At 45.2% G+C, this 24,864-nt stretch overlaps 1 protein-coding gene across 1 annotated transcript in view; it reads left to right on the top strand.

Annotated features, from left to right (window-relative positions):
* The window catches only part of LOC147698094 (acetylserotonin O-methyltransferase-like), a 761,662-nt gene that overhangs the window by 615,624 nt on the left and 121,174 nt on the right, over positions 1 to 24,864 (top strand). The window lies entirely within an intron of this gene.

Genomic DNA, 24,864 nt, shown 5'->3' with positions numbered 1-24,864 from the left:
TGTTGACTGGGTACAAGTGTTCTGTTTAATTCAGATACTCTGTCCATCTCCACCCCCTTTTCTGAATCCTTTTGTCTACCATAAGCGTGGAAGGGTATACTCAGATGTGAGTCCCTTGCTCACTGCACCATCAGGATTCAAGCAAGCCGGGCCGAAGACGGCTGTAATGCCAGAAACCAGTCCCCGGAAGCTTGTTTCCTTTCCAGTAAAAGAATAGGCTTGGTAGTTTGGTCTGCCCTGTTCCCATGATGCACTGGGCCAGGGACAGACTAATTTGCATGTAGCCAGGTTCTGAGCTGAGATGGTAGAGTGAGCTAAAAAACGGTGATGGATCAAGCCCTGATCTGTTGACTGGGTACGAGTGTTCTGTTTAATTCAGATACTCTGTCCATCACCACCCCCTTTTCTGAATCCTTTTGTCCACCATAAGCTTGGAAGGGTATACTCAGATGTGAGTCCCTTGCTCACTGCACCATCAGGATTCAAGCAAGCCGGGCCGAAGATTGCTGTCATGCCAGAAACCGGTCCCCGGAAGCTTGTTTCCTTTCCAGTAAAAGAATTGGCTTGTTAGTTTGGTCTGCCCTGTTCCCATGATGCACTAGGGCAGGGACAGACTAATTTGCATGTAACCAGGTTCTGAGCTAGGATGGTGCAGTGAGCTAAAAAACGGTGATGGATCAAGCCCTGATCTGTTGACTGGGTACGAGTGTTCTGTTTAATTCAGATACTCTGTACATCACCACCCCCTTTTCTGAATCCTTTTTTGCCTTGCTATCCAAGGGTCTCTCCTTTGTGCCCCATTCAACTCCAAATCTCTTTGAACTATACTGCGACATAATTTCATTCTTGCGTAAGATACGCCTTAAAAAGTTTTTTTCAAACACAGATGACACTAATAGAGAAATGATCAATAGCAAAACATTAAGCCTTCCATCGACCTTTAGTCCATCTTTGGAACAACTAGGACCAGAAGTGGCCACTTTTGAGTTGGTCGTTTTAAAGAAATTAGACCAGGCCTTGAGATACATCCCTAAACCTATCTATAACATAGATAAAGAAGAACATATAGCCTTGTCGACCATCTCCTCAAATAAAGAGCTCACTATTAAAAGTTGTGACAAGGGAGGAGGAATTGTCCTCATTGACACCTCCCAATATGAACAAAATATGCTAAAAATGTTGGACGACACGAACTTCTATACCCCTATTCAAACGTATTCTTCACTGAATCTATCGAAAAAAATAAGAACCTTAACAAAAATAGCCTTGGACGAAGGTCATATTAACCCAAAAGAATTTGAGTTCCTAAACCATAACTTAGGCAAAACAGCTTGTATATATGGACTCCCCAAAATCCATAAAAACACCTTAGACCCACCTTATAGACCTATAGTTTCAACCATCGGCACAGCAACTGAGCCCCTCTCCAAATATATAGATAACTACTTACGTCCATTTGTATCTAAGATTAAGTCCTATGTGCGTGACACAGGGGACATGATTCAAAAAACTGAAGGCTTAACTTTTACCTCTGGCCGTGACCTTTTAGTCACATTAGACGTCGAGTCTTTATACAGCAACATTCCTCTCATTGGAGCAATAGAAGCTACATCCTGGTTCATCGATTCATACAACATCTCTTGCCCCAAATCATTTCTACTGGCATGTTTGAAAATTGTCCTGACGGACAACTTTTTTGAATTTGGCTCACACACTTACCGCCAAATAAAAGGCGTGAGTATGGGCGCATCTGTAGCCCCTTCAATTGCAAATATATATATGGCGGCCTTCGAAGCGAAAAATGTCCATAATGAACTAGCCCCCTTTTTTGAGTCTGTCTCCCATTGGTCCAGGTACATAGATGACATTTTCTTCATCTGGACCAATGGGAGAGAGGCATTAAACGAATTCGTCTCCTGGATAAACGAGGCGGATCCCAACCTCCACTTTACATCACACATCAGTGATAATAAGGTGGAATTCTTAGACATTGAAATCATAAATGATAAAGGCATTCTAAAAGTCGACCTACATACAAAACCTACTGCCAGAAACACGCTACTGCATTATAGCAGTTTCCATCCTAGATCACAAAAAGATTCAATTCCCTTCTCACAGTTTCTAAGAGTCAGGCGGAACTGTACAAGCTTAGCAGACTTTGACAAACAAGCCATTGTAATGAGGAGTAAATTTATCGAGAGAGGCTACCCTCACCGATTAGTGAGACACTCCTATAAGCGGGCCCGCTATTACGATCGCAACCACCTGCTCCAACCAAAGCCTGAGAAACCCACTAACCAGATTGTATGTGTAACCAAACACTCCACTCTTGATACAAAAATTAAACAAGTGATAAATTCAAACTGGCACATTTTAAACAGTAACTGTACTTCTGAAACGAAACTAGCTAAACCACTCTTTGCCTATAAAAGGAACAGAAATATCAAAGAACATATTGTTCGTTCACGCTTCCAACCTGTATCAGATAAAAATCATTCTATACAAAGATCAATTGTATCAGGCAATGCAATAAAGGGAACATTCCCTTGCTCTTCGTGTTCTTCCTGTGCCAACATTCTAAGAGGCAAAGAATTCACACATAATGGCCACACAACAGTGGCAAAAGAAATGTGGAACTGCAGAACCTCAAATCTGATCTATTTTATACAGTGCCCGTGTTCACTCGGGTATATAGGAGAAACATCCCGTGCGATACAGATACGGTTAAATGAACATCGTTCAGCGATCAGAACTCGCAAACTTGCTGCTCCAATGGTAAAACATTTCCTAGAAATGGGCCACCAAGCAGAAGATTTCAAATGGAGAGTTCTTGAAAAAATTCATACTCCAGACTCCAATGGTGGTTGTGCCATCAGAAAAAAGAGAGAGGTGTTCTGGATATTTGTCTTCAATACATTCCGGGAAGGAATGAACAGCGAATTGCCATGGGAGCATGCAATTTGCTAATATTGTATTCTTCCGATTACAATTATAAATATTTCTGCTGTCATTACTAACCTCTATGGATCGATAGCTATATTTAAAATTGTCTTTAGCGCCACTAGATATATGACAATGATGCTCTACAACAATTCCCCCCTTGGTTTGATGAGATTGGGAATCATACCTTATATTATTCAGTTCTCTTCCCTTTATCCCTAAACCATTACCATCAGAAATGTTCTTTTAGTCATTTAGGGAGGTTCAGTAATGGGTAAAAATCATATATGATCTGGATCCCCATCATGTACACCTCCGAGGGTTCATGAATTACATTTGCTAATTACGTTTCAGCCTAATCATTACAAATAGAACTGTTCATTAAAGTATCCACAAATATTCGACATTGTGCTAAAATTGCATAAAACTTAGATCCGCGTGTTAATTAAGTATATTTTCTAATCACGCCTCAGTCCATAAACCGGTTGATACTGTTTTTGTATTTAGTTTCGTCATGTACACTTAAATCCCCCCACTGCAATGAACACAGAATGACTATTTTTCGAACGTCCCTTTAAAAATGGCCCCTCTGTTCTCATCTTGTTTAAACAGGTTATTCTGGGCATCACAGAACATCTTCTATGTCTATGCAATGACTGCTCTTTTAGTAATTATTGGCGATACCCCTTTAAGAAAAACCAGTCTCCACCTCTCCTCATAATCCGTGGTCCTTCCTTTGTGTTCCCACACAATTCACCTGAATCCACTCCTCCAATTAAGTAGAATATATAAACAGCGCGCTGAGAGACCATTCTACCGCTGTCGTTCAAGGAAGGAGCATAGAACCCCTGAGTCCCGCCGCCGGAATCCTCGATCCCTGTTGACACCAATCGGGTAAGTCCTGCAGAAACCCTGCTCTAGTTACTCCTTTTAGCTGTAAAACCCTAACTGAATAGTAAATAATGTAACTTCCCCATTATCTTTTGTCTCTCACAGACAGGGAGTTATTTTAAACTACTTGAAATCAACCATCGCTTGGAAAACAAGCAAAAGGGTAATTATTATTCCTTCTGTTACAGAAATAACTAGGTTAAGAAGTGGTTACTCTTTAATTCCATCGCATAGAATTTTATGTTAGGATTTTTTCATCCACTCTTTAGGCTATCCATGCCACTTACTATCCCCATATCAGGTGGACTATATCTTGATGTCCCAATATAAATACGCATCACAGAGGCCATTATTTTAATTTCCGGTCGGCGGGTCAAAACGAACTTCAACTTGTAAAACAAGGTACTTCTATTCCTCTGAATTAATCGTTCGATTTCTCTGGTAAATAATGTATTCCAGTCGATTATCATATGTTAATAGAACCTCACAGATCTATAGAACCTGTTTAGTAAAAGATCTTCTAAATATCTCTCTAGGAAATAATTGAAAAATATTTTAAATTGAACACTCGAAATGAAGCAAACATATCAATAACCACAGAATCTCCATTGGTATCAACCATTACAATAGGTAATATATCAACCCTTATATTGAATATCAGTCATAAAGACACTATAATATAGGCAAGAATAATAACTATTGTCTATGTGCTGCTTTCCATGATTTAGAATATCCTCATCTACCATCCAAAGAAAGGATTCTAGATATACTGACAAACAAGACTGCTACGTCGAATCGCACTAAAATTATTCGTGCTCTTAAAGTAAGTGATCGTACTTAAATGATAAATACTATGTATATCAATCTCCAGGCCTCGGTAGGATAATCTTTATATAACCGGTATTAGTTAGAATGCAGTCTAACTCTGTAGCATCAACTTCAATTATATGATTAGATAAAGAGATACAAACATCAGAAATCTGAGATTAGACATCCTACAAAAATACCTTTTCCATCCCCTTATATTCTGGTATGAGCGTATCTATACCATGAGACATTGTCTTCCCTTACTTTTCACCTATGTGTCAGATTGATTATTAAGGCAAGGAAATGAAACCTTTAAAAATGTCATATGAAATCTCTAAAATTGTCATTGCAATAGAATAGGTTGGTCAAAAGAAAATAGAAAGTCTGAGACTAGTAGAATAACATTGGGCTTTGTGTTTTTTGTAAATTGTGCAAATGCAAGAATGAACAGAATATTCTGGTTTTAAGGTACTTTTTTACCCCTCTTTTTTAGATATTAACCGTGGCTGCTCCAGAAGAAGGCGCTGGTTCGCCGAAACGCGCGTAGAGATTAATTTAGCCACATTTTTCTCATTATATTGTTTGTGTATTTTATGTAAACCTCATTTGTTGAATTAATTGCTTCTTTTTAATGATGGTGTTATATATTCCTGATATATTAAGTTATATGTGTTAAATATAATTTGTGAATGTATATTTTTTCCCTATGTGTTTTCAAAGAATCTTTGTGAATAAAATGGTACCTCCCCTCTTTTTACAAAAACCTTTGTTTCAAGCTCAGTTCATTTCAACCAACTAATTTGCTGTGTTGCCTAGATTGATACATATCAATTGATACTCTGTACATCACCACCCCCTTTTCTGAATCCTTTTTTCCACCATAAGCGTGGAAGGGTATACTCAGATGTGAGTCCCTTGCTCACTGCACAATCAGGATTCAAGCAAGCCGGGCCGAAGACGGCTGTAATGCCAGAAACTGGTCCCCGGGAGCTTGTTTCCTTTCCAGTAAAAGAATTGGCTTGGTAGTTTGGTCTGCCCTGTTCCCATGATGCACTGGGCAAGGGACAGACTAATTTGCATGTAGCCAGGTTCTGAGCTGGGATGGTGCAGTGAGCTAAAAAACGGTAATGGATCAAGCCCTGATCTGTTGACTGGGTACGAGTGTTCTGTTTAATTCAGATACTCTGTCCATCACCACCCCCTTTTCTGAATCCTTTTGTCCACCATAAGCGTGGAAGGGTATACTCAGATGTGAGTCCCTTGCTCACTGCACCATCAGGATTCAAGCAAGCCGGGCCGAAGCCAGAAACCGGTCCCCGGAAGCTTGTTTCCTTTCCAGTAAAAGAATTGGCTTGTTAGTTTGGTCTGCCTTGTTCCCATGATGCACTAGGGCAGGGACAGACTAATTTGCATGTAGCCAGGTTCTGAGCTAGGATAGTGCAGTGAGCTAAAAAACGGTGATGGATCAAGCCCTGATCTGTTGACTGGGTACGAGTGTTCTGTTTAATTCAGATACTCTGTACATCACCACCCCCTTTTCTGAATCCTTTTTTCCACCATAAGCGTGGAAGGGTATACTCAGATGTGAGTCCCTTGCTCACTGCACCATCAGGATTCAAGCAAGCCTGGCCGAAGACGGCTGTAATGCCAGAAACTGGTCCCCGGAAGCTTGTTTCCTTTCCAGTAAAAAAATTGGCTTGGTAGTTTGGTCTGCCCTGTTCCCATGATGCACTGGGCAAGGGACAGACTAATTTGCATGTAGCCAGGTTCTGAGCTGGGATGGTGCAGTGAGCTAAAAAACGGTGATGGATCAAGCCCTGATCTGTTGACTGGGTACGAGTGTTCTGTTTAATTCAGATACTCTGTCCATCACCACCCCCTTTTCTGAATCCTTTTGTCCACCATAAGCGTGGAAGGGTACACTCAGATGTGAGTCCCTTGCTCAGTGCACCATCAGGATTCAAGCAAGCCGGGCCGAAGACGGCTGTAATGCCAGAAACCGGTCCCCGGAAGCTTGTTTCCTTTCCAGTAAAAGAATAGGCTTGGTAGTTTGGTCTGCCCTGTTCCCATGATGCACTGGGCCAAGGACAGACTAATTTGCATGTAGCCAGGTTCTGAGCTGGGATGGTGCAGTGAGCTAAAAAACGGTGATGGATCAAGCCCTGATCTGTTGACTGGGTACGAGTGTTCTGTTTAATTCAGATACTCTGTCCATCACCACCCCCTTTTCTGAATCCTTTTGTCCACCATAAGCGTGGAAGGGTATACTCAGATGTGAGTCCCTTGCTCACTGCACAATCAGGATTCAAGCAAGCCGGGCCGAAGACAGCTGTAATGCCGGAAACCGGTCCCGGAAGCTTGTTTCCTTTCCAGTAAAAGAATTGGCTTGGTAGTTTGGTCTGCCCTGTTCCCATGATGCACTGGGCCAGGGACAGACTAATTTGCACGTAGCCAGGTTCTGAGCTGGGATGGTGCAGTGAGCTAAAAAACGGCGATGGATCAAGCCCTGATCTGTTGACTGGGTACGAGTGTTCTGTTTAATTCAGATACTCTGTCCATCACCACCCCGTTTTCTGAATCCTTTTGTCCACCATAAGCGTGGAAGGGTATACTCAGATGTGAGTCCCTTGCTCACTGCACCATAAGGATTCAAGCAAGCCGGGTCCGAAGACGGCTGTTATGCCAGAAACCGGTCTCCGGAAGCTTGTTTCCTTTCCAGTAAAAGAATTGGCTTGGTAGTTTGGTCTGCCCTGTTCCCATGATGCACTGGGCCAGGGACAGACTAATTTGCATGTAGCCAGGTTCTGAGCTGGGATGGTGCAGTGAGCTAAAAAACGGCGATGGATCATGCCCTGATCTGTTGACTGGGTACGAGTGTTCTGTTTAATTCAGATACTCTGTCCATCACCACCCCCTTTTCTGAATACTTTTGTCCACCATAAGCGTGGAAGGGTATACTCAGATGTGAGTCCCTTGCTCACTGCACCATCAGGAGTCAAGCAAGCCGGGCCGAAGACGGCTGTAATTCCAGAAACTGGTCCCCGGAAGCTTGTTTCCTTTCCAGTAAAAGAATTGGCTTGTTAGTTTGGTCTGCCTTGTTCCCATGATGCACTAGGGCAGGGACAGACTAATTTGCATGTAGCCAGGTTCTGAGCTAGGATGGTGCAGTGAGCTAAAAAACGGTGATGGATCAAGCCCTGATCTGTTGACTGGGTACGAGTGTTCTGTTTAATTCAGATACTCTGTACATCACCACCCCCTTTTCTGAATCCTTTTGTCCACCATAAGCATGGAAGGGTATACTCAGATGTGAGTCCCTTGCTCACTGCACCATCAGGATTCAAGACAGCCGGGCCGAAGACGGCTGTAATGCCAGAAACCGGTCCCCGGAAGCTTGTTTCCTTTCCAGTAAAAGAATAGGCTTGGTAGTTTGGTCTGCCCTGTTCCCATGATGCACTGGGCCAAGGACAGACTAATTTGCATGTAGCCAGGTTCTGAGCTGGGATGGTGCAGTGAGCTAAAAAACGGTGATGGATCAAGCCCTGATCTGTTGACTGGGTACGAGTGTTCTGTTTAATTCAGATACTCTGTCCATCACCACCCCCTTTTCTGAATCCTTTTGTCCACCATAAGCGTGGAAGGGTATACTCAGATGTGAGTCCCTTGCTCACTGCACAATCAGGATTCAAGCAAGCCGGGCCGAAGACAGCTGTAATGCCAGAAACCGGTCCCCGGAAGCTTGTTTCCTTTCCAGTAAAAGAATTGGCTTGGTAGTTTGGTCTGCCCTGTTCCCATGATGCACTGGGCCAGGGACAGACTAATTTGCACGTAGCCAGGTTCTGAGCTGGGATGGTGCAGTGAGCTAAAAAACGGTGATGGATCAAGCCCTGATCTGTTGACTGGGTACGAATGTTCTGTTTAATTCAGATACTCTGTCCATCACCACCCTCTTTTCTGAATCCTTTTGTCCACCATAAGCGTGGAAGGGTATACTCAGATGTGAGTCCCTTGCTCACTGCACCATCAGGATTCAAGCAAGCCGGGCCGAAGACGGCTGTAATGCCAGAAACCGGTCCCCGGAAGCTTGTTTCCTTTCCAGTAAAAGAATTGGCTTGGTAGTTTGGTCTGCCCTGTTCCCAGGATGCACTGGGCCAGGGACAGACTAATTTGCATTTAGCCAGGTTCTGAGCTGGGATGGTGCAGTGAGCTAAAAAAAGGTGATGGATCAAGCCCTGATCTGTTGACTGGGTACGAGTGTTCTGTTTAATTCAGATACTCTGTCCATCACCAACCCCTTTTCTGAATCCTTTTGTCCACCATAAGCGTGGAAGGGTATACTCAGATGTGAGTCCCTTGCTCACTGCACTATAAGGATTCAAGCAAGCCGGGTCCGAAGACGGCTGTTATGCCAGAAACCGGTCCCCGGAAGCTTGTTTCCTTTCCAGTAAAAGAATTGGCTTGGTAGTTTGGTCTGCCCTGTTCCCATGATGCACTGGGCCAGGGACAGACTAATTTGCATGTAGCCAGGTTCTGAGCTGGGATGGTGCAGTGAGCTAAAAAACGGCAATGGATCATGCCCTGATCTGTTGACTGGGTACGAGTGTTCTGTTTAATTCAGATACTCTGTCCATCACCACCCCCTTTTCTGAATACTTTTGTCCACCATAAGCGTGGAAGGGTACACTCAGATGTGAGTCCCTTGCTCACTGCACCATCAGGAGTCAAGCAAGCCGGGCCGAAGACGGCTGTAATGCCAGAAACCGGTCCCCGGAAGCTTGTTTCCTTTCCAGTAAAAGAATAGGCTTGGTAGTTTGGTCTGCCCTGTTCCCATGATGCACTGGGCCAAGGACAGACTAATTTGCATGTAGCCAGGTTCTGAGCTGGGATGGTGCAGTGAGCTAAAAAACGGTGATGGATCAAGCCCTGATCTGTTGACTGGGTACGAGTGTTCTGTTTAATTCAGATACTCTGTCCATCACCACCCCCTTTTCTGAATCCTTTTGTCCACCATAAGCGTGGAAGGGTATACTCAGATGTGAGTCCCTTGCTCACTGCACAATCAGGATTCAAGCAAGCCGGGCCGAAGACAGCTGTAATGCCGGAAACCGGTCCCGGAAGCTTGTTTCCTTTCCAGTAAAAGAATTGGCTTGGTAGTTTGGTCTGCCCTGTTCCCATGATGCACTGGGCCAGGGACAGACTAATTTGCACGTAGCCAGGTTCTGAGCTGGGATGGTGCAGTGAGCTAAAAAACGGCGATGGATCAAGCCCTGATCTGTTGACTGGGTACGAGTGTTCTGTTTAATTCAGATACTCTGTCCATCACCACCCCGTTTTCTGAATCCTTTTGTCCACCATAAGCGTGGAAGGGTATACTCAGATGTGAGTCCCTTGCTCACTGCACCATAAGGATTCAAGCAAGCCGGGTCCGAAGACGGCTGTTATGCCAGAAACCGGTCTCCGGAAGCTTGTTTCCTTTCCAGTAAAAGAATTGGCTTGGTAGTTTGGTCTGCCCTGTTCCCATGATGCACTGGGCCAGGGACAGACTAATTTGCATGTAGCCAGGTTCTGAGCTGGGATGGTGCAGTGAGCTAAAAAACGGCGATGGATCATGCCCTGATCTGTTGACTGGGTACGAGTGTTCTGTTTAATTCAGATACTCTGTCCATCACCACCCCCTTTTCTGAATACTTTTGTCCACCATAAGCGTGGAAGGGTATACTCAGATGTGAGTCCCTTGCTCACTGCACCATCAGGAGTCAAGCAAGCCGGGCCGAAGACGGCTGTAATTCCAGAAACTGGTCCCCGGAAGCTTGTTTCCTTTCCAGTAAAAGAATTGGCTTGTTAGTTTGGTCTGCCTTGTTCCCATGATGCACTAGGGCAGGGACAGACTAATTTGCATGTAGCCAGGTTCTGAGCTAGGATGGTGCAGTGAGCTAAAAAACGGTGATGGATCAAGCCCTGATCTGTTGACTGGGTACGAGTGTTCTGTTTAATTCAGATACTCTGTACATCACCACCCCCTTTTCTGAATCCTTTTGTCCACCATAAGCATGGAAGGGTATACTCAGATGTGAGTCCCTTGCTCACTGCACCATCAGGATTCAAGACAGCCGGGCCGAAGACGGCTGTAATGCCAGAAACCGGTCCCCGGAAGCTTGTTTCCTTTCCAGTAAAAGAATAGGCTTGGTAGTTTGGTCTGCCCTGTTCCCATGATGCACTGGGCCAAGGACAGACTAATTTGCATGTAGCCAGGTTCTGAGCTGGGATGGTGCAGTGAGCTAAAAAACGGTGATGGATCAAGCCCTGATCTGTTGACTGGGTACGAGTGTTCTGTTTAATTCAGATACTCTGTCCATCACCACCCCCTTTTCTGAATCCTTTTGTCCACCATAAGCGTGGAAGGGTATACTCAGATGTGAGTCCCTTGCTCACTGCACAATCAGGATTCAAGCAAGCCGGGCCGAAGACAGCTGTAATGCCAGAAACCGGTCCCCGGAAGCTTGTTTCCTTTCCAGTAAAAGAATTGGCTTGGTAGTTTGGTCTGCCCTGTTCCCATGATGCACTGGGCCAGGGACAGACTAATTTGCACGTAGCCAGGTTCTGAGCTGGGATGGTGCAGTGAGCTAAAAAACGGTGATGGATCAAGCCCTGATCTGTTGACTGGGTACGAATGTTCTGTTTAATTCAGATACTCTGTCCATCACCACCCTCTTTTCTGAATCCTTTTGTCCACCATAAGCGTGGAAGGGTATACTCAGATGTGAGTCCCTTGCTCACTGCACCATCAGGATTCAAGCAAGCCGGGCCGAAGACGGCTGTAATGCCAGAAACCGGTCCCCGGAAGCTTGTTTCCTTTCCAGTAAAAGAATTGGCTTGGTAGTTTGGTCTGCCCTGTTCCCAGGATGCACTGGGCCAGGGACAGACTAATTTGCATTTAGCCAGGTTCTGAGCTGGGATGGTGCAGTGAGCTAAAAAAAGGTGATGGATCAAGCCCTGATCTGTTGACTGGGTACGAGTGTTCTGTTTAATTCAGATACTCTGTCCATCACCAACCCCTTTTCTGAATCCTTTTGTCCACCATAAGCGTGGAAGGGTATACTCAGATGTGAGTCCCTTGCTCACTGCACTATAAGGATTCAAGCAAGCCGGGTCCGAAGACGGCTGTTATGCCAGAAACCGGTCCCCGGAAGCTTGTTTCCTTTCCAGTAAAAGAATTGGCTTGGTAGTTTGGTCTGCCCTGTTCCCATGATGCACTGGGCCAGGGACAGACTAATTTGCATGTAGCCAGGTTCTGAGCTGGGATGGTGCAGTGAGCTAAAAAACGGCAATGGATCATGCCCTGATCTGTTGACTGGGTACGAGTGTTCTGTTTAATTCAGATACTCTGTCCATCACCACCCCCTTTTCTGAATACTTTTGTCCACCATAAGCGTGGAAGGGTATACTCAGATGTGAGTCCCTTGCTCACTGCACCATCAGGAGTCAAGCAAGCCGGGCCGAAGACGGCTGTAATTCCAGAAACTGGTCCCCGGAAGCTTGTTTCCTTTCCAGTAAAAGAATTGGCTTGGTAGTTTGGTCTGCCCTGTTCCCATGATGCACTGGGCCAGGGACAGACTAATTTGCATGTAGCCAGGTTCTGAGCTGGGATGGTGCAGTGAGCTAAAAAACGGTGATGGATCAAGCCCTGATCTGTTGACTGGGTACGAGTGTTCCGTTTAATTCAGATACTCTGTCCATCACCACCCCCTTTTCTGAATCCTTTTGTCCACAATAGGCGTGGAAGGGTATACTCAGATGTGAGTCCCTTGCTCACTGCACCATAAGGATTCAAGCAAGCCGGGCTGAAGACGGCTGTAATGCCAGAAACCGGTCCCCGGAAGCTTGTTTCCTTTCTAGTAAAAGAATAGGCTTGGTAGTATGGTCTGCCCTGTTCCCATGAAGCACTGGGCCAGGGACAGACTAATTTGCATGTAGCCAGGTTCTGAGCTGGGATGGTGCAGTGAGCTAAAAAACGGCGATGGATCATGCCCTGATCTGTTGACTGGGTACGAGTGTTCTGTTTAATTCAGATACTCTGTCCATCACCACCCCCTTTTCTGAATACTTTTGTCCACCATAAGCGTGGAAGGGTATACTCAGATGTGAGTCCCTTGCTCACTGCACCATCAGGATTCAAGCAAGCCGGGCCGAAGACTGCTGTAATGCCAGAAACCGGTCCCCAGAAGCTTGTTTCCTTTCTAGTAAAAGAATAGGCTTGGTAGTATGGTCTGCCTTGTTCCCAAGATGCACTGTGCCAGGGACAGACTAATTTGCATGTAGCCAGGTTCTCAGCTGGGATAGTGCAGTGAGCTAAAAAACGGTGATGGATCAAGCCCTGATCTGTTGACTGGGTACGAGTGTTCTGTTTAATTCAGATACTCTGTCCATCACCACCCCCTTTTCTGAATCCTTTTGTCCACCATAAGCGTGGAAGGGTATACTCAGGTGTGAGTCCCTTGCTCACTGCACCATCAGGATTCAAGCAAGCCGGGCCGAAGATGGCTGTAATGCCAGAAACCGGTCCCCAAAAGCTTGTTTCCTTTCCAGTAAAAGAATTGGCTTGGTAGTTTGGTCTGCCCTGTTCCCATGATGCACTGGGCCAGGGACAGACTAATTTGCATGTAGCCAGGTTCTGAGCTGGGATGGTGCAGTGAGCTAAAAAACGGTGATGGATCAAGCCCTGATCTGTTGACTGGGTACGAGTGTTCTGTTTAATTCAGATATTCTGTCCATCACCACCCCCTTTTCTGAATCCTTTTGTCCACCATAAGCGTGGAAGGGTATACTCAGATGTGAGTCCCTTGCTCACTGCACCATCAGGATTCAAGCAAGCCGGGCCGAAGACGTCTGTAATGCCAGAAACCCGTCCCCGAAAGCTTGTTTCCTTTCCAGTAAAAGAATTGGCTTGGTAGTTTGGTCTGCCCTGTTCCCATGATGCACTGTGCCAGGGACAGACTAATTTGCATGTAGCCAGGTTCTCAGCTGGGATAGTGCAGTGAGCTAAAAAATGGTGATGGATCAAGCCCTGATCTGTTGACTGGGTACGAGTGTTCTGTTTAATTCAGATACTCTGTCCATCACCACCCCCTTTTCTGAATCCTTTTGTCCACCATAAGCGTGGAAGGGTATACTCAGGTGTGAGTCCCTTGCTCACTGCACCATCAGGATTCAAGCAAGCCGGGCCGAAGATGGCTGTAATGCCAGAAACCGGTCCCCGAAAGCTTGTTTCCTTTCCAGTAAAAGAATTGGCTTGGTAGTTTGGTCTGCCCTGTTCCCATGATGCACTGGGCCAGGGACAGACTAATTTGCATGTAGCCAGGTTCTGAGCTGGGATGGTGCAGTGAGCTAAAAAACGGTGATGGATCAAGCCCTGATCTGTTGACTGGGTACGAGTGTTCTGTTTAATTCAGATATTCTGTCCATCACCACCCCCTTTTCTGAATCCTTTTGTCCACCATAAGCGTGGAAGGGTATACTCAGGTGTGAGTCCCTTGCTCACTGCACCATCAGGATTCAAGCAAGCCGGGCCGAAGATGGCTGTAATGCCAGAAACCGGTCCCCGAAAGCTTGTTTACTTTCCAGTAAAAGAATTGGCTTGGTAGTTTGGTCTGCCCTGTTCCCATGATGCACTGGGCCAGGGACAGACTAATTTGCATGTAGCCAGGTTCTGAGCTGGGATGGTGCAGTGAGCTAAAAAACGGTGATGGATCAAGCCCTGATCTGTTGACTGGGTACGAGTGTTCCGTTTAATTCAGATACTCTGTCCATCACCACCCCCTTTTCTGAATCCTTTTGTCCACAATAGGCGTGGAAGGGTATACTCAGATGTGAGTCCCTTGCTCACTGCACCATAAGGATTCAAGCAAGCCGGGCTGAAGACGGCTGTAATGCCAGAAACCGGTCCCCGGAAGCTTGTTTCCTTTCTAGTAAAAGAATAGGCTTGGTAGTATGGTCTGCCCTGTTCCCATGAAGCACTGGGCCAGGGACAGACTAATTTGCATGTAGCCAGGTTCTGAGCTGGGATGGTGCAGTGAGCTAAAAAACGGCGATGGATCATGCCCTGATCTGTTGACTGGGTACGAGTGTTCTGTTTAATTCAGATACTCTGTCCATCACCACCCCCTTTTCTGAATACTTTTGTCCACCATAAGCGTGGAAGGGTATACTCAGATGTGAGTCCCTTGCTCACTGCACCATCAGGATTCAAGCAAGCCGGGCCGAAGACTGCTGTAATGCCAGAAACCGGTCCCCAGAAGCTTGTTTCCTTTCTAGTAAAAGAATAGGCTTGGTAGTATGGTCTGCCTTGTTCCCAAGATGCACTGTGCCAGGGACAGACTAATTTGCATGTAGCCAGGTTCTCAGCTGGGATAGTGCAGTGAGCTAAAAAACGGTGATGGATCAAGCCCTGATCTGTTGACTGGGTACGAGTGTTCTGTTTAATTCAGATACTCTGTCCATCACCACCCCCTTTTCTGAATCCTTTTGTCCACCATAAGCGTGGAAGGGTATACTCAGGTGTGAGTCCCTTGCTCACTGCACCATCAGGATTCAAGCAAGCCGGGCCGAAGATGGCTGTAATGCCAGAAACCGGTCCCCAAAAGCTTGTTTCCTTTCCAGTAAAAGAATTGGCTTGGTAGTTTGGTCTGCCCTGTTCCCATGATGCACTGGGCCAGGGACAGACTAATTTGCATGTAGCCAGGTTCTGAGCTGGGATGGTGCAGTGAGCTAAAAAACGGTGATGGATCAAGCCCTGATCTGTTGACTGGGTACGAGTGTTCTGTTTAATTCAGATATTCTGTCCATCACCACCCCCTTTTCTGAATCCTTTTGTCCACCATAAGCGTGGAAGGGTATACTCAGATGTGAGTCCCTTGCTCACTGCACCATCAGGATTCAAGCAAGCCGGGCCGAAGACGTCTGTAATGCCAGAAACCCGTCCCCGAAAGCTTGTTTCCTTTCCAGTAAAAGAATTGGCTTGGTAGTTTGGTCTGCCCTGTTCCCATGATGCACTGTGCCAGGGACAGACTAATTTGCATGTAGCCAGGTTCTCAGCTGGGATAGTGCAGTGAGCTAAAAAATGGTGATGGATCAAGCCCTGATCTGTTGACTGGGTACGAGTGTTCTGTTTAATTCAGATACTCTGTCCATCACCACCCCCTTTTCTGAATCCTTTTGTCCACCATAAGCGTGGAAGGGTATACTCAGGTGTGAGTCCCTTGCTCACTGCACCATCAGGATTCAAGCAAGCCGGGCCGAAGATGGCTGTAATGCCAGAAACCGGTCCCCGAAAGCTTGTTTCCTTTCCAGTAAAAGAATTGGCTTGGTAGTTTGGTCTGCCCTGTTCCCATGATGCACTGGGCCAGGGACAGACTAATTTGCATGTAGCCAGGTTCTGAGCTGGGATGGTGCAGTGAGCAAAAAAACGGTGATGGATCAAGCCCTGATCTGTTGACTGGGTACGAGTGTTCTGTTTAATTCAGATATTCTGTCCATCACCACCCCCTTTTCTGAATCCTTTTGTCCACCATAAGCGTGGAAGGGTATACTCAGGTGTGAGTCCCTTGCTCACTGCACCATCAGGATTCAAGCAAGCCGGGCCGAAGATGGCTGTAATGCCAGAAACCGGTCCCCGAAAGCTTGTTTACTTTCCAGTAAAAGAATTGGCTTGGTAGTTTGGTCTGCCCTGTTCCCATGATGCACTGGGCCAGGGACAGACTAATTTGCATGTAGCCAGGTTCTGAGCTGGGATGGTGCAGTGAGCTAAAAAACGGTGATGGATCAAGCCCTGATCTGTTGACTGGGTACGAGTGTTCTGTTTAATTCAGATATTCTGTCCATCACCACCCCCTTTTCTGAATCCTTTTGTCCACCATAAGCGTGGAAGGGTATACTCAGATGTGAGTCCCTTGCTCACTGCACCATCAGGATTCAAGCAAGCCGGGCCGAAGACGTCTGTAATGCCAGAAACCGGTCCCCGAAAGCTTGTTTCCTTTCCAGTAAAAGAATTGGCTTGGTAGTTTGGTCTGCCCTGTTTCCATGATGCACTGGGCCAGCGACAGACTAATTTGCACGTAGCCAGGTTCCGAGCTGGGATGGTGCAGTGAGCTAAAAAACGGTGATGGATCAAGCCCTGATCTGTTGACTGGGTACGAGTGTTCTGTTTAATTCAGATACTCTGTCCATCACCACCCCCTTTTCTGAATCCTTTTGTCCACCATAAGCGTGGAAGGGTATACTCAGATGTGAGTCCCTTGCTCACTGCACCATCAGGAGTCAAGCAAGCCGGGCCGAAGACGGCTGTAATTCCAGAAACTGGTCCCCGGAAGCTTGTTTCCTTTCCAGTAAAAGAATTGGCTTGGTAGTTTGGTCTGCCCTGTTCCCATGATGCACTGGGCCAGGGACAGACAAATTTGCATGTAGCCAGGTTCTGAGCTGGGATGGTGTAGTGAGCTAAAAAACGGTGATGGATCAAGCCCTGATATGTTGACTGGGTACGACTGTTCTGTTTAATTCAGATACTCTGTCCATCACCACCCTCTTTTCTGAATCCCCCCCCCAGCACAGCAGGAAAATTACTCCAACAGCCAAGGGGTTAAACTGCTATCATTGTCAACCATCCCTGTAAACCTATGGCAAAGAGCCACACTGGCTGGATGCACAAAATTGCTGCCAGCCAGTGCAACATGTTCATCAACAACAACAAACACTGATAAAGGATCAATGGTCACAATTTCAGAGAAGACATGCAGGCCTTTGGCAAAATCACACAAACATAGAATACGGCAGGCTTATGGCAAAAGCACACTGGCTGGCTTCACATACTGGCCGCCAGCCACATGGTTACAGCAGCAACTGCCAGCAAGAAGGCATGGCCACAAACAAAGACGACATGCAGGCCCATGGGGGAAGCACACTGGCTGGCATCACAAAATGGCCGCCTTGTACATGGTCAAGACAACAGGCAGGGGGCTTGGAAAACAAACAACACATGCAGGCTTAGGGTGGACACTGTCTTTACAAAATGGCCCCATGCTTCATGGCATAATGAACAACAAAGGCAAATGGTGGCCTATGGAAAACACCCATACATACACACACTTGCCAGAAAGAGGCATGTTAACATAGAGAACACAGCATTAATTCAGCAATGCAAAAAATGAAAATTAACAGGGCTAAAAATGTTTACAACAACACATGCCTCCAACACCATTACCCCGCCTATACACTGTTGCAGGGGGAAAAAAGTGAAATGTCAACAAAACAACATATTTTGAATTTTATTCTAATGCCATCCATAGCCTGAATGGTGTTTCAATTCAACAGACACCACAGAAACAGTTGTTTCACAAACCCATGAACCATCGTATGGTACCTACCAGCTGGAAGGCCATTGGCAGACTCACAAAGTGAATTAAATCAACATTGCAGATGTATTAAAAACTGAGAAAATAAAATAAACTGTGCAATATGTTTCCTTCACAAAAGAAGAAAAATTAAATGCAAAAAAATTATTAGACACCTACTAAAACGACAGGCCACCCACCACAATAAATTTTAAAAATCAAATTAAAGTGCAAATAAATCCAGATGCAAGCCCCCAATCAAACACCCTTATACGTTATTTTTTCAACTCACTTGTGATATCTCAAAAACAAAGTTCTTAAATCCAATGGTATATCTGCAGAAGATAAGGAGAGTGATCCTCCAGATCCAAATCCCAATGAAAATTGACCAGGAGAGGGACAAAGCACTGGGAGGAGCCTGCTGGATAAGAACATGAAGTTGGAGTCTCTGGGGCACTTCCTTCTGGTTTGAAAAAAATGTTTTCAAAAGTGGCTCCAACAGCTAGTTTGAGAAGAAAATCCACTTCAAATGCCTCTCAGCTGCATTCTCAAGCAGAAAAGCTGCTTGACCTCTCCAATTTGGGATCAGCGCTAAAGATGCAAGATGAGAGCCGTCGCGGCTGGAAGCCATGTGGGTGAGCACGAAGTCCAGTGGGAGCTTGATAGTGGTGTGAAAAGTCTCAGCACACTCACAGCCGCGTCTCATGGTTGAGACCCGGAAGAAAACTTGAGCATGCGAATGGATAAAAAAGTCCCCTCCACGCCTGAATGGCGGAATGCAGGAATTCCGTGTTCCTCCATGGAGTGCAGAGTGCCCAAGTTTACCGCTCAGGCTTGTTAATAATCCGTATACAAACTGGCCCTTAGCTCTCAAGGGTAGAGAGGTGCTTTCACACAGGGGGAGCAGAAGGGATACGTCTTCCCAGACAATATTCACTATCATAAAGTATCCAACCCAAAAGGAAAACTAAAGGGTAATGTGTAGGCTTGTTTCTCGATATGAGGGATGGTCAATTCCTTCAACCACTATTGAGAGAAATACCTCTTTGTATAATTACCCTCACATACTCTAAAAGTGTCATGCTTCATCTTCGGGTCACCCTGGCTTCTAAAGGCCAAGGCGGGCTCAACTGTTTTTCAGGGAAATAGTTTTAGAAATGGCCAGGGGGTTAAAGATCAAAAAACTGCCATACACTCCAGGTATCCCTTTAATATGGAGAGATGATAGTTATTAAAATAGTAAAGAATAGGATATGCCCTGGATTTAATGGTCCTATGACACTAGAAATGTCATAGGACCATTGCATCCTGGGCACATCCTATTCTTTTCTCTTTTAATAACTATCACATCTCCATTTTAAAGGGATACCTGGAGTGTATGGCATTTAATCTCTAACCCCCCTGGCCATTTCTCATAAGAGCTCCCTGAAAAATGGTTGGGTACACCCTGGCCTTTAGGAGCCAGGTTGACCCGATAATGAAGCATGACACTGTTAGAGTGTTTGAGGGTAATTATACAAAGAAGTATTGGTAATAATACACCAGCTTTTAAAATACATTGTCCAACCACAATAATTCAGCAAGTAAACTAGGAACTAAGGTGCACCCCCTGATCTCTGTGCCATTTCCAACCCTGAAAATCTGAATGGGTCTGTAGTCAGGGGTGATATCAGCTCAGTTGAAGGCAAAGTTATGCAAAATGCAACCGGTTACTACGATAATGCACAAAACCTCTGGACAGTGCAGCAGCACCTTCCCCAAATTCTCACGATATCTGAAGCATGACTCAAAGATATTAAAAGTGTGCTCAAAGATAGCTTGTGTATGAATCTGTGCCCTATTGTTCTTCTTTTGAGGCTGCATGGTTAGACATCGGAACAGTGTGAAGAAACGGGGAGAGAGTGCATACCCAAAATCACCCACAATAAAGATGTGATATATTTAAAATGTAGTTTTATAATATATGTAGTACATCATCTACACATGCATACTTAATTTCTGCCACAACCTGGGCTAGGACCACAGCCCCCATGCAACAAAGAGGCAACAGGCGCCAATGTGACGCGCCAAGAGGCGTTCTTAGGCCTTGCAGGGCTCCCGCATTGCATGAGCCCAAACTTAATTTTTGCCGAAACTGAAGCCAGGGCCACAGCCACCAGCACCACCATGGCATCAACTGCCAACAAGATGAGCCAGGAGGCATTTTTAAGGCCTTGCAGGGCCCCCACAGCAAGGGACACGTGCAGGCCCGCTTTGGCCATGCCCGAACGAAGCCCCGGCTAAAGACAGGTGCATCAGAGCCTATCCGAGACTGGTGGAAGCTGGGCTGGGCCAGGTCTCTTGGTCCTGCGAACTCAACACCAAGGCAAAGGTACTGTCATACTTCACTCCTGTTGCTAATTATTTTCTTCACTGTTTAGTGTAAGCTTTCGATATCCAATCAAAGTGTGCCCCCTCTGTGACCTCCATTTGGGTTTGCAGGGCTTGTTACTGCATCATTAGTGAGAGGTCTGGTTTGCCCACCTGTTTCCTCGCTTAGGGCCCGATGTAGGTAATCCCAGATTACCGATTCTTAAATAACGAAATACTGATTCGGTATTTAAGAACAGGTAAATGGGATGTAGGTAATTTTACCAAAAAATTACAGAATCGGTAAGTTTTGGTAATTAACGAATCGGTATTTACCGATTCGGTAATTGCCATTCATTCCTATGGGCCTTGAGGTATTTACCGATTCGGTAATTGGGGGAAACATTGAAGGGTGGCAGGGTGTCACTTTGACACCCTGTTGCACCCCTCAATTGTGTATGGGTGCACATGTTGCCGATATACATGCCCTAAGGGCATGGGTGTCTGCAACATGGCACTGTTGGAAAAGCAAAAAAAATGCTTTTTCAAGGGTTTTCATTATTTACCACCAACTTCTAGTTGGTGGTAAATAACAAATCCTTAACTGAGGAATGCACTAACTTGAGTGCTTCCTACATCCTGGATTTGGTATTTTACCAAATCGGTATGTTAAGAGTTCGGTATTTTACCGCACTCTTAAATTACCGATTCGGTAAAATACCGAATCCTTAAAAAATGCCACCTACATCTGGAAAGCCCAATACCGTCGGTAACGGCCGAACTTCGGTAATTTTGACCATTAACGACCGGTATTTGGCTACCTACATCGGGCCCTTAGTGTGGATAAACCCTAACTAAACCAATAAAACAGGGGCAAAAGAAAAACATTGGCTGGAGGAACCGGGAGCAACAACGCCTTGACTATTGACTTGTTTCTCACCAGGGCCGCCAGCATTATCTCAAATGAGATAGCCCTGACTGAAAGGAGGCAGTCCCTCGAGATAGGAAAATCTGCATCTACTAAACTTATAACAGATAGCCTGGGAGAGAAAGAGGCTAGCCAAGGGCTGGTATCATCCCCCCAGGCTAATTTATCAGCAGGAAGCCCCTTATGCTGAGACTGTCTTGACATTGGCAGAGGATCACCTACCTAGCCCCACAACCAAGAGGAAGAAAACAGGCGGCAAAAGATCATTTCGACCAAAAAGCCTTCAACGCTTGTTTTGAACCTGAACATTTTATTGACTTACTTTTACCAAGACTGGAGCCCATATTTGTTAGACTTCTAGTATTGATACTGGAAAAAAAGTAGAGGGTCTAGATACAAGGCTGGATGCTACTCTCTCATCAATACCCTATCACCCTATTGTTAATTAGCCTGTGGAGGGCAGGCTCATTGGACCTATTAGGCACCCTATTCCCCATGTGCCTGAAAGCGTGAAACTAGACATAGTGGGCACCTCAGTAGTGAATGATTGTTCAACCCAGTCATCCTCTGAAACTCAAATCACTCTAAATAATTGGCATGTAGGACAAGAGGTAACTGAAGGTGTCAGGACCTCAAGCACGACCTGTAATCTGCCTTATGTGGTGCAGGTGTCCCAGGTGATCCCATCTCGAGGGGCACCATTTTTACAGGGGCGTTCACCTGATATACCCATATTAATTAATCCAATAAAGCCTCAAGCTGGCAGCCAGGAGACCATAGACTTGCCCCTGGATTCAGCACCTTTGACGATAGTACTAGTGGGGGTCCCACCAATCACACAGGGGAGTAAGTAGACCAAAATGGACTTGATTCATAAGGTTACTCACTGGTTTAATTCCAATATTGTAAATGGCCATCGGCTATCCCCGGTCATCATCATGGCCAGAAGAGTGGGCTGGGTGCGATATAGGATGGGGACAAAAACCAAGAAGGACTGTGTGATAATTAACTTGGGACATACTGCCAAAGTCAATGAGTTATTAGACTGTGACCTCAGGGGTAGCTCTGAAACATGGATTAGGATTGCCCCTCTTCAGTATTTTTACCCTCCTGCCAATACTTTTTCCTTGAATAGTTCCTGCTTCAGGTACCAAGGACACACAAATCAACCCACATTAACAACTCAAGATCAGTCTTACCTCTAACCAATAGATTTGAGGCCCTGTAGGCTTGATGGTGTAGATTGACAACCATTATTTGAGGTAGAGCCGAAGGATAAAATACCTCTGGACCCAGCTGTTATTTTTATTCCTTCACCCGGGAAACTTGATTCTGTTCCTCCACCTACGCCAGTCACTTGTTCAACACTTCTAGTGCTTCTCCATCTAGATCAGCCCCCTCTAGGATTCATAATGCTCCTGCAACGTGGATGTCAGAGTCTGCTCCCCCTCTTTGCACAGCACCCTCTGGGGTGGGCGCCGACTGGCTGAGGATACTCTCGTGGAATATCGGAGGTCTAGGAACATTAAGAGAAGATGTCCTTTGGCTGGGGACTCTTGTGGGCGGTTATCTGATTGCCCTACAAGAAACCTGGGATACCAGCGAATGTTTTTACTTGGATGGGTTTTCTTCATTGGTCAAACATGCAATTCCCTCGACATCGGGAGTTGCTGGGGGGTGGCTTCTTTTATAGGTTTCTCTTGATCTAGAATGCCAGACAAGCCAATTAGAGTGTCAGTCTCCCCACATGTTAGTGGTAGTCTTTTAGGAATCCCTAACCTTTATTAGTGGTTACATCTAGCGGCTATGGAGGTTTTTCTCGATACCTACAGAATGAGTAAACACTCTTATTTTGATATCGTAATCTTAGGTGATTTTAACACCCACATATGCAATTCCAACTTTATCTCTAATAAGGCTCACGGAGAACTCCTTCAATCAACTACACATTTTGAACATACAGAATCAGGCACCTTTTTAGAAGGGCTTTTTCAGTAAACAATCTGTATTGTCTAGAGCAAACAGGGGAGAATACTCCTATCCCCACTTTCACCGGGAGAGGATGCAATAGTATTATTGATTCTATAATATTCTCTTGATCCTTAGCTCCAGCAGTCTACAAATTAATCATCCTTTGGAGCAATCACAGTGACCATAATCCCCTCATGCTTGAACTACTGTACTTAGGTGCCTTTATTAAAGTAGAAAGTAAGGGTATTTCAAATTATGATATTAGTGCCAAGGACCAATCAAGTCGACTGAAGTGGGGGGGAAGGTAGTTCCGGAAAGGTTTTTAGATAATCTGTATGCGGAGGTACCAGCAATCATGGACACCAACGCGCAGTATAGAGCAGTTTTAGAGGCCTTTGAAATAATAACTAATTGGATTGCCATTAACCTAACTGTCTCATCTAAGGGGGAGGGACCTAAGGCGAAGAGGTGGTTCGACAGCACCTGCTCTACTGTGCATAAGAAGTTAAAGTTGGCTCTTAAACTAACGCCGAGGGACGAGAGTGAGATCAGGGCATGTAGGAGGGTCTATAAGCATGCAGACAAGGAGGAGAAGAAATCCATCAGGGAAAAGACCTAGGAGGACCTTGGTCAAGCGAGCATACTCTCAGACAGCAGTAAATTCTTGGCGATGGTTAAAAGCCCATTTTTTGTGACACTGTAACACTGGCACAGATTCTATCGTAGCCCCTGAAAGGTGGATTGAGTTTTTGGGGAGTATGTATAGTTGCGATGAAATGAAAGGATTGCAGTCTCAAGGGGAGCCTATCCTAGGTCTAGTACCACTCAATTTTAACATAGCTGAGGTACATAGAGCCATCCTTGCTACATCTGGATTGGGTGCCAGCTGATTTGTATAAGGCAGACCCTCAGGTCTGGGAAACAATACTGGCACTGGTTTTTAATGCTGCTAACATTCGTGGCTTTCCTCCTTTGTGGGTGAAGGCCATCATTATTCCTATTTTTAAAAAGGGCTCAAGGGATGATCTTGCCTGTTACTGACTTATCTCGCTCTTGAACTATGTGGTGGAGATATCTATATCAAAACAATAGGAGAGGTTGAGGCACAGATTTGTAGCCAGAGTAAAATGCATTTAACGATAAGAAATTTGTACTACGGGAGCAATACTGCAGACATTCCAAATGCAGTTTGTGACTCAGGCCCATAGCCCTATTGTTCCTTGGGGAGTAATGGGACAATTACTCTCAATACCAAACTTTAAAAATCTAATTACTAAAACTAAAAGAAACATAAGTTAAGCTAGAAGGTGCCCAAAAGTATTTTGAGATATAGATATTCTTGACCACCTGAAGATAACCCACACAAAGGAGAACTTCAGTCTTTATGATAATGAGAATAATGAAAACAAAAGGATTCTTTAATGCACAACGACTAACCCTAACACTAGCTGGTTGATGAACATCACTTTTAAAGCATGTCTGCGACCTGTTACCCAAATATACACAATTCCCAGAAAGCGCTAAACCTCTAACATACAACTAATGTCTACACAGAAGAATATTAAGAACTACTATCCAGACATAACAATTATGTGC

This window comes from Lissotriton vulgaris, chromosome 8, assembly GCF_964263255.1.
Source record: "Lissotriton vulgaris chromosome 8, aLisVul1.2, whole genome shotgun sequence".
In the NCBI taxonomy this organism is placed as follows: Eukaryota; Metazoa; Chordata; class Amphibia; order Caudata; family Salamandridae; genus Lissotriton; species Lissotriton vulgaris.
This window is presented reverse-complemented; position numbering and strand designations above follow the sequence as displayed.